The sequence below is a fragment of the Crocodylus porosus genome, unplaced genomic scaffold, assembly GCF_001723895.1.
Source record: "Crocodylus porosus isolate Cpor-Errol unplaced genomic scaffold, CroPor_comp1, whole genome shotgun sequence".
In the NCBI taxonomy this organism is placed as follows: Eukaryota; Metazoa; Chordata; order Crocodylia; family Crocodylidae; genus Crocodylus; species Crocodylus porosus.
This window is the reverse complement of record NW_017728943.1, coordinates 95,445,492-95,455,472: the sequence shown is the minus strand read 5'-3', so window position 1 is coordinate 95,455,472 and position 9,981 is coordinate 95,445,492.

Genomic DNA, 9,981 nt, shown 5'->3' with positions numbered 1-9,981 from the left:
GTCTGCTCAGAGCTGAAAGTGGGTCAGGGCTGATTGACAGCTCCTGAGGTCACAGAAAGGGTAGTCCAGGCCCTGTATGGAATTTTCCACTCTCAATCAAACTGAGTTCATGCATTGGCAGCACCTATACTTAAAATTTTGCTCCAACAGTTTTGAATGAATATAATTTACAATTATGTAAGATGAATTAATAGTGTTTCCATTTAAATGTCATTTAAGTATGCCATGAATTAACAAGACAGTGAACAAAAACATTCTTTGGAACACACGGTATTTAAAAATATTTAGGGTCTCTTTTAACTCTAACTGTCCCAAGTACAGAGTTGATCCAATAAAAGATATAATCCTAAGAAATCTATGACTTTCATCTCAGAATTGATTACTGTGTTATCATATAAAAATGTTAACTTTTGATTGATACTCATTTTAATCTAAATATTTCATTAAATAATCATTAATATTGTTTTTCCAATATTATCTATTCTTTCCATGGTGATACACACCCTTTTTTTGTAGTACCCTAAACAAAACAGGACCAAAACACTGTGGCTCCTCTGTTAATATAGAATGTTGTTGTTGGCCATCCTTCAAATCTGAAGATGACCATGACATCACTGGTTAGCTTCATTTCTGTTCAGGCCAATTTGTGCTTTAAACTGTTTATGGCACACTGAGCAGGAGATGCTGCTTTGAGTTGCTTGATCAACAGTGGACATGCTGCTGTTGTGAGATTTACACTCTGTTCTTCTGCTCTGCCTCAGCAGTTCTTCTCCACTCATAAATGGTAGCTCCAGTATGGATGAGCCTTCACCAGGTGTAACGATCATGAATGAGATCTTTCCAAGACTTTGGGTCAATGTTGAAATGTTGTAAGGATGACTTGAGGGAGCCCTTGAAGTTTTTCTTCTGGTCTTCCTGAGAATGTTTACCCTTCTCTAGCTCACCATAAAAGATCTTCTTTGGCAGTTGTTCGTCTGGCATCCTGGTGACATGGCCTGCCCATCTCATCTGTGATTTCATCAGCAGAGTGTGGATGCTTGAAATACATGCCTGTGTAAGATCCTCATTGTCTGGGACCTTGTCTTGACATCTTATTCTCATCAGTTTCCTCAGACAGCCCATGTAAAAGTGACTCAGCTTCATAGCATGGCTTCTATACACTATCCAGGTTTTGAATGTGTACATCAGGACTGGAAACACAATGGCTTTGTAGACCTTTAGTTTTGTCTGTTGACTGATGCCTCTGTGCTCACACACATTTGCATGTAATCTGCTGAAGGCCACACTTGCTTTAGCAATTTTGGCTTTGGTTTCATCATCGATGTAAACCGCATGTGCCAGTGTACTGCTGAGATAGGTGAACCTGCGCACTGCCTGGAGGGTTTGGCTATTTACTATGATGGTAGGCTCTACATAAGGTTTTCCTGGTGCAGGCTGGTCTTAGTCATCTTAGTGTTGATTGTGAGACCAAAGTTATAACAAACTGAAAAGAAATGGTCCATACTCTGCTTCATGTCAAACTCAGATTTGGCATTCAGGGAACAGTCATTAGCAAACAGAAGATCATGAACAGTCACCTCCTGTAACTTTGTCTTCACCTGAAGCCTCCTCAGATTGAAGTGTTTGCCATCAGTCTGGTAACTGATATCAATCCCAATGCCACAGTCATGAAAGGCATCTGTAAACATGGCAGAGAACATAATACCAAAGAGGGTTGGAGCCAACACACAACCCGGCTTGACTCACCTGGTGATTGGGAATGTTTTAGATGACTCGCCATTATCCATGATGGGAGCAAGCATGCCATGATGGAACTGCTGCACCATTGCAATGAATTTCTCCAGGCAACCAAATTTTGCCATGATCTTCCAAAGGCCCTCCTGACTGACTGCATCAAATGCTTTTGTCAGGTCAATGGAACTGAAGCTCTATTCCTGGCATTTCTCCTGACATTGATGAGTTGCAAACACCATGTCTATGGTCCCTTATCCTTTCCTGAAACCACACTTAACCTCAGGCAAAAGCCCATGTTCAATGTGTTACACAATGCAATTAAACCAAATTCTATTGCTTTTTCACTTGTACAAGTGGACACTGGATTCATCCTTGTATTCCTGGGGTATACTACCTTGAGTCCATATTGACTGGAAAAGTTCAGTCAGTTTCAAAGCCATGTATGAGCCCGCAGCCTTGTATACCTCTGTTGGTATAGTGTTTGCTCCAGGTGCTTTACCATTTGACAGCAGGTTAATTGCTTTCACAGTCTTAGCTCTGGAGGATCAGCAAGAGATACGTTAATGTTTAGTAAGGGCAGTTGATCAATTGTCTCCTCACTAATAGATGACTGTTGTATGAAGATGTTGTTGAAGTATTATGCCCATCTGTAGCATGTCGGGGTCACAAAGATGGCTGTGACACTCCCTAGTGGTTCTGTGACCATGCTCCATGCTGCCCCTAGAGTGCCTTCCCTTCTCAACCATCACGCCTTGATGGAATAATAATACTAATATGAAAAGGGAGGCTGTCCATGGGCCTTCATGTGAGCCCCAGTCTAACCCCCCTGAGGTTCTGTGACACCCTACCTGTCTCACTATACTATGCCTAGGTCTCAAGCCCTCACTGAGCTGCTGTCATCTCAGGCCCTTTGCTGTGCTTCTCTCATTGGCTGTACCCCACAGGGCACCTAAAGCCTTAATGCCTAATTTTGTGGATCCATTCCCCTCCTACACCATGCCCCAAGCCTTGTGGGTTTTATTATAGTGATGCTCTCCTGTCAGGGCTTTGGCCTCCTAGGCCTCTGCCCCTTTACTCTAGCTAGATGTACTAGCCTGGGCCCACTGTGTTGGACCTAATTTGAGGCATTAGCTCTGATTTGGCCCTTTTGAGCACCTAGATCCTTTTCCCTGCCTGTTGGGCCCCAGGCCCCTGTGTGACTGCACCCCTATTGGGCACCAGGCTCGTGATCCCTGTCTGGTCATGCCCCTCTTGGGTACCAGGATTCTGCCCCTCTTTGTGCTCAGCAGTCACTTGAGCCGTGAGCCCACCCCTGGCAGGGCTCAAGACAATTGTGTGCCCCATGGGCACTAATGGGACCTCTTTATACTGCCTCTACAGTCCCAACCCAAACCACCCATGTAAACTACAACATAAACACTAATCCCCTGGACTATAACATAAATATGAAGAGGAAGCAGCCCACTGCCCGTTTAAAGGGGAACATCTTCCCTCACCCCTCATGCTGGCATACTTTCCAGCCTGGGTTCCTTGTGAGCTTCCCAAGCCTCACTGTTCCCACAGACAGCAAAGCAATCAGTCTAGCATGCCTGGGTAGCTCTCCGGGACAGGAGCTCCTAACCCTGTGGCTGGCAGGGCTAGACTAGCTTGCCAGTCCAAGCACCAGGCTTATATGATCCCAGGGCTCTGCCTCCTTCCAGTCAGCAGACTGCCTAGGATTCTTGCAGGTGCCTGTTAATTGCCTCATTTTCCCTGTCGCCCTGGCAACCTGCAGCTGCTGCACCCTGCCTAGCTTGCAGTGCTCCCTGCCTGGGCTGCTCTTACTTTAAAGGAAGAGGGAGCCCCAAGATCTTTATTACACCATCTCTATAGTATCTTTCCTTTACCAATGAAGAGTTTAATGCCATCAGCACTCAGTATTGGAGATGTTCCTGATGACCATGACCTGTAGGTTGTCCTCAGAGTATTATAGAAGTTCTTCACGTCATTCCTGTCTGCATAGGCCTGAATCTTATCTACCTTGTTGCTCAGTGATGAGTCTTGCATCTCTCTGAAGTTGCATTGGACAATCCTCTTGATTTGTTCAAGGGCATCTTTTTAGATGTTGAAGTGCAGTCTTCTAAGCAGGCTTTATGGAGCCAATGTTTTTTATTCAGTAGTCTCCCTATGTAAGTATCATTTTCATCAAACCGATCTTGATGTTCGTGTGTATATTGGATACTGAGTAGTATACTGAGGATATTGGATGTAGCTGAGTAGAAAGAGTCTCTGAAGGATGCCCAATTTTCCTCAATGTTACTGGAGTTTACATCAATTGTTACTAGTTGGCTGTGCAGTTCTTCAACAAATGCCATGCTTTAGGGGGGCACCACTCTGGCTGGAGACCTCCCCTATGTAGGTCTCCAGAGAGGAAGATGGAGCGTATGTATGCCCCAGCTATTTTGTCAGCACTAAGAATTGCACAGAACTCACTGTGAAATTCTTAGCACTAGACATGAAGGCCTGTCTGTGGTGTTAGACAATCAATGGAGTTGTTTAACAACAAGGTCATCCCTGACACGTCCAAATCCAGGTAACACTAAAAATTGTATTTACTAACAAAATATTTTTGCCAAGCTTTTATACAGTAGGAAGAACCCTTAATCAGAGAAATAACAAATAAGAAAAAGCAGTAAATTTTATAAAGTCATTTAAACTGTACAGGTACAAATAGTGACAACTTCATATTGCCAGGATTTTATACATTTAGACAAATCCTTTGTGATTTCCTTATAAAGCTCACAGAGTTCATATTCCAGACCCATGTAAAACTGCTGCTACTGCAGAATGATAACCCTTGTGGGATTCACAAGGAAATTGTTTTGAGACTACTATGTCAGGTGCAAATACTACTGTGACATCATATGGCTTTTCATTTTGATGTTTAAATCTCTTGTGTCTGTAAAGACTGGAAATACAGAAGATCTCACACGAAGCCAGTGCTGAAGTTAATTAGGGGATGTACACATTTCCCACAGAAAGCATAAGGAGTAAACTTGGTTGTTCAAGTGATATATTAAAAACAAGAGAAGACTTTACTGAGAACAATAACAAATGTAAGCATTTGGTTATTTTTGAAGACTTACGTACTTGCTGAGTAGACAAAAAATAAGCATTGCTGAAGGGCTTTGCTAAACTGGGGCCCAAGTATTGCAAGGTCAAATAATAATGTCTGGGACTATTTCTAGTCCTCCTATCATCATTTTCTCCATGGTTTCTCTATGGTTTCTTTTCATATATTATCTTGAAATCTTTCCCCGGCTTCCTTATGTTATGAACTTGTTACACATTTTCAGTCTCTTTTTCCCCTGCTTTTCTCCCCCCCGCTCAATATTCACAATCAGAAAATAAAAAGAGATTTAAAAGGGACATTGGAACACACATTTATATTTAGTAGCAGGTGTCACATTGCATTACCCCACCTGAACTAAACTAGGTTATTAGCTGAAGGGATCCTTGTACTCTGAGATAAGTAACTTAGAAATAAGACAGCTCAAAGCTGAAAGGACCAGGTTCAAAGTCACATTTATGCACTGTATGTACTGAAACAGGAATTAGGAAAAACTTAGGTGCCAGAAGGCATGTCTTCACGAGACTGATAGCACAATAGCCCAAAAATACTATGCGGTAGTGCATCACAGCACAGACGTGCTAATAAGCTACTCTGAGTATTATTAGGCTACTGCACAGGAGGGGTGTGCAAAACAGCACTGTTTCATTTTTACTTCCATTTTGCCATTTCAACGGGACAGTCTTTCATTTTGAGTTTCATTTTATTTTGCAACCACTGTTCCATTTTGTTTCATTGAAACTGTTTTGCTGTTTCGACATTGTTTTGATGTTTCCCCCATAGGCTATAATGGGGAAGCACAAAACTGCCTATAACTTTGTCATTTCTTGCCTGATTCAGAAAGGGGTGTTGGTCTAAGGACATGGCTCTGGCAGACAAGGTTCTTAGGGTCAATCTAATCTAGTATCTTTTAGCAGAATGAGTGTATAGTTACAGAAATATATCTTAGCAAGCTTTTGGGTTGAAAAACCTTTCATCAGGCTAAGGAAGCACTTGAAGTTGTGTTTGTGCTGTTTCTGGATGGAAGGAATAGTAAAGAAGCCAGAGGCTGGCATACAATGCAGGCAAGAAAGCCAGTCAGTGATAATGGAAATGAAGGCATCAGGGGGTTAGAGACTGTTGACTTGACATGTGCCAGATCAACACTCAGGATCTCAATATTGTGCTGTTAGATGGGAGGGTGTGATACAAAATTATATACACACAAAGCCTACCCATACATCACTATGAGTTCACATATACATATACAAACACACACTTCTGTGGTTGTGTGTGAGCACTAGGGGATGTTTGGGGTAACTTGGTGCTCAGGGTTACCTGAGGTCAAGGTGCCTTTGGGGTTACTTTGGGTCAATTGGGGTTGGGGTTACTTGAGGTCAAGGTGCCCCAGGGTTACTTGAGGTCACTTGGGGCCCCAGCATTACCTGAGGTTAATTGGGGTTGGGGTTGCTTTAGGTTAATTGGGGAGAGCTGGCAGAGTTGAGGAGCAGTGCCAGGAGGAGCTGAGATGGGTGAAGCCGGGGCCGGAGCGGAAGCCAGGACGCCAGGGAGAAGACGGGCTGGGTAACCAGCTGGCTGGGGACCGGAGGCAGTGGGTGGAGGACTGGGTCAGAAGCTGGGAAGCCAGGTAAGCCAGGGAGAAGGAGAGGCTGGGGGTGGAGCCAGGGAAGCTGTGGGTGTTGGGAAAAACTGGGAGCTGGGTCAGGGAGCAAGCCAGGGTGCCAGGGGAAGCTGGGAGCTGGATTGCAGAGCAAGTGGAGGAGCTGTGGGTGCTGGGGGAAAATGGGAGCTGGGTTGAGAAGCAAGCTGGGGAGCCAGGGAAGCTGTGGGTGCTGAGGGAAACTGGGAGCTGGGTCAGGGAGTAAGCCAGGGACAGATACAGAGGCTGCGGATCAAAAGGCCAGAAGGAGCCGGGAGTCAGCAGGGAGCGGGGAGAAGCATCAGGGCAGAGACGGGAAAACCAGATACAGAGCAGAGATATGGAGAAGGTCAGGGGAGAAAGTGGAGGCATCGGGGCAGAGATGAGACAGGCAGGAATGGAGTGAGATTTGGGAGGTGCTGAGGAGGCAGGGGAGAGAAAGCTGGGGTTTAGAGAAGAGCAAAGCTGGGGTTTTGGAGGTGGCAGAGAGGGAGCTGAGATGACAGAGAGAGGGAGAGAGAGACCAAACAAAGGTCAGAGGAGCCGAGAGCAGAGATTGGAGCAGGGCCAGGAGGTCAGTAAGACAAAAACCCAACTCAGGGTTCCAAAATAACAGTTTTATTAATCAGACAACAAACACAAGTGCCTGATGGAAAATAAGTACTAACACCAAGCAACAACTGCATACCAACATGAGCGCACACCGAAAATCTATCAAAGACAAAAACAGAGCACCACCTGGCTGCAATCTCTCAGCCCTGAGCCGCAGATGGAATTTAAAAACCATTTTTGACAGACGAGCCTGTGAACTGCACTTCATCACCCTCCTAGGTACAGAAAGTCATGGACTCAGTATAGACGGTGAAATTCTGACATGCTACACCTGTCAGACGTCCTGACGCCCCAGGTACCTCTCCACTTTTACCTGTGCTATTACATCCTCCCATCCCCCCTGTAAGTTTAAGTGCTTCCGCACCCTGAGAGGACGCAAGCCTACCTCAACCTCCTCCCAGGGCAGTGTTCTTGCCTCCAGACTATGGACTAAACTCATTATGGTCTCTCTCTGCCACTCCTGTTGAAGGTAGACCACTGGGCAAACAAGAGTCCAAGACTAGTAGGGCAAGAAATAAGGAGGCAGACATGAGTATGAAACTAGCTCAATGAGAAGGACACCAATGGGAGAGGAGAAAATGTGGGTTCGTCTCTCTGGCCAAACTTCTTTCTGCTCTTTAACTAGCAGAATCTAGATGTGCATCACTGAGTGTCTTGCAAACAATGCACGTACACTGCAGAACACGTCTGAGAAACTGAGGCACAAAGGAGGTAAAGTGACCTACCCAAGATCAAATATGATGTATAAGAATGAGAAACAGACTATGATTTCCAGAATCCCAGGACAGTGCCTAAACAATCAGTTTTTCCTCAATTTGTCATTTTTTAAAAATTAAAGTGGTCTCTCCTTGTTTTAAAAGCTCTTCATGGACTTCACCAATTTACTTAACAGATTTCCCCACCGCCCTCCCTTCCTGTTCAGGACTAAAACACCAAGCTGTTTATCTCCTCAGACAGTCTTACTCCCTTGTGTGAAAGAGCTTTCTCCTTTGCAACTTCTATTACCCAGAAAAAACTTTCTTTGCCTTTTTTGCAATATTGACAGGCTATCTGTTTTAAACCCCGTCTGAAACTATTTATTTTCTCTTTATTCTGTACATAGTCATTCTTTCTCTCTCCTTGCTATTATGTGGTATTTGTATTTTATATTAAACTGTGTTGTGTTTTATGATATAGAGTATATAGATATTGGAAAATAAAAGCATATTTGCTTGCATTTCACTTTGCCAAAATCAATATATTTAAATTAAGATGCACATAGATATTAAAGTCTCATAGCAGCAAAAAACTTTGAAGAAAAATATGTGCTATTGCTAGTTAGTATAATAAATCTCAGACAAGAAAGACGAGAAGGTAATTAAAAATAAATAACCTACAACCCTTCCCAATATACTACTACCTACAGCAACACCTGAGGTCTGAGTGTTATCACATACTTACAGCTGCAATAAATATGCAGCATCAATAGAGAATCATATAGCTTTGCCCCCCCCAGAACCATCAATTGTACGCAGAGTTGTATCCAACAATTTCCACTTAAACCTTCAAATGTAAGCCAATCAAATCTATCTACAGTTTTAGGCATCCTTGTCACGCTTCAGAAAAAAGCAGAAGAAGAGAAAAGAGCAAACAAGAGTCAGTAATTTACTTATTTTTACTTAGCTGCCTTTCATGGTTCATTTAGCTCCCACCTATTGATGGTTATGCAATATAAATCTGGTTCAAGCTGATTCACTGCACACTGAAAATGTTCTTGGAAAGAATCCAAAACAAGGGTTGTTGGAATAGATTTGTTCTCCCTTCTGTGTGGAATTGAGCTACCAATGCTCAATGGGGAAAGTGCTAAGCATAATTTTAGGTTGGGAATGATGCTTGCTGTAGATTTCATAAGTGTTTTCCTCCTATCACATCGGCAGCTGTACATGTCTCATTTCACAGTATTGGGGACTGTGACTTCATGCATGGGTGCACCTTGGCTTCTGGGGAATGAGAGTTCCCTATTCTCTCGCACAACTGTTCAGATAAATGGTTGACCCTATGGAGAAAAATACACATGAGTTTGTAGCATTCCATGTCTGTGAGGACCTGAGAGCAAAGCGGATAATTTAGTTTATTTCCTGATTATGTCAGTTTTATATTCATGCATGATTTCATAGAGTTTCAAGGCTAGAAGAAATTATAAATACAGATCACATAGTCTGCCATTCTGCATAATACATGCCATTAAAATTTCACCCACTCATCTCTGCACCAAGTTCAATAATTTGTGTTGAACTAAAGCGCATCTTCCAAAAAAATTCTTCTGTCCTGACTGGAAGACATTGAGTGATGAAGAAACTACTAAGATTCTTCAATGGTTAATCAACCTGAGGGTTAAAAGATTACATTTTATTTCTAACTTGAATTTGCCTGACTTAAATTTCCTGTTATGCTATATCTTTTAAACTGAAGATCCCTTCAGTGCTTTCCCTTTATCAAGATATGTATGCACTGTATTCAAGTCACCTCTCAGTTTGCTTTGTCCTAAATCGGAAAGATTAAGTCTTTAAGTCTCTTACTGTAAGGCAATTTCTCAAACTCAATAATTTTTGTGGTTCTTTTCTACAACCTTCCCAAAATCAATATCTTGTTTTTCAAAAAATGAATGCCAGAAATATATGAAGTATCAGTGTCACAGAATTAAAAAAATGCCTCCTTACTCTTTGCCTCCATGTTTGAACACATTTATTTGATTGTTTGTTGTTCCCAAAAAATACTTTTCAGAGTAGCTACTTTCTAGAATACGGTTCCCAGATTGATAGATATGTTCTGCACTGCTTGCTTATGGACTCACAACACTGATTTAAGCCATATCATATTGCATTTTGTTGAATGCCCCCATATTTAT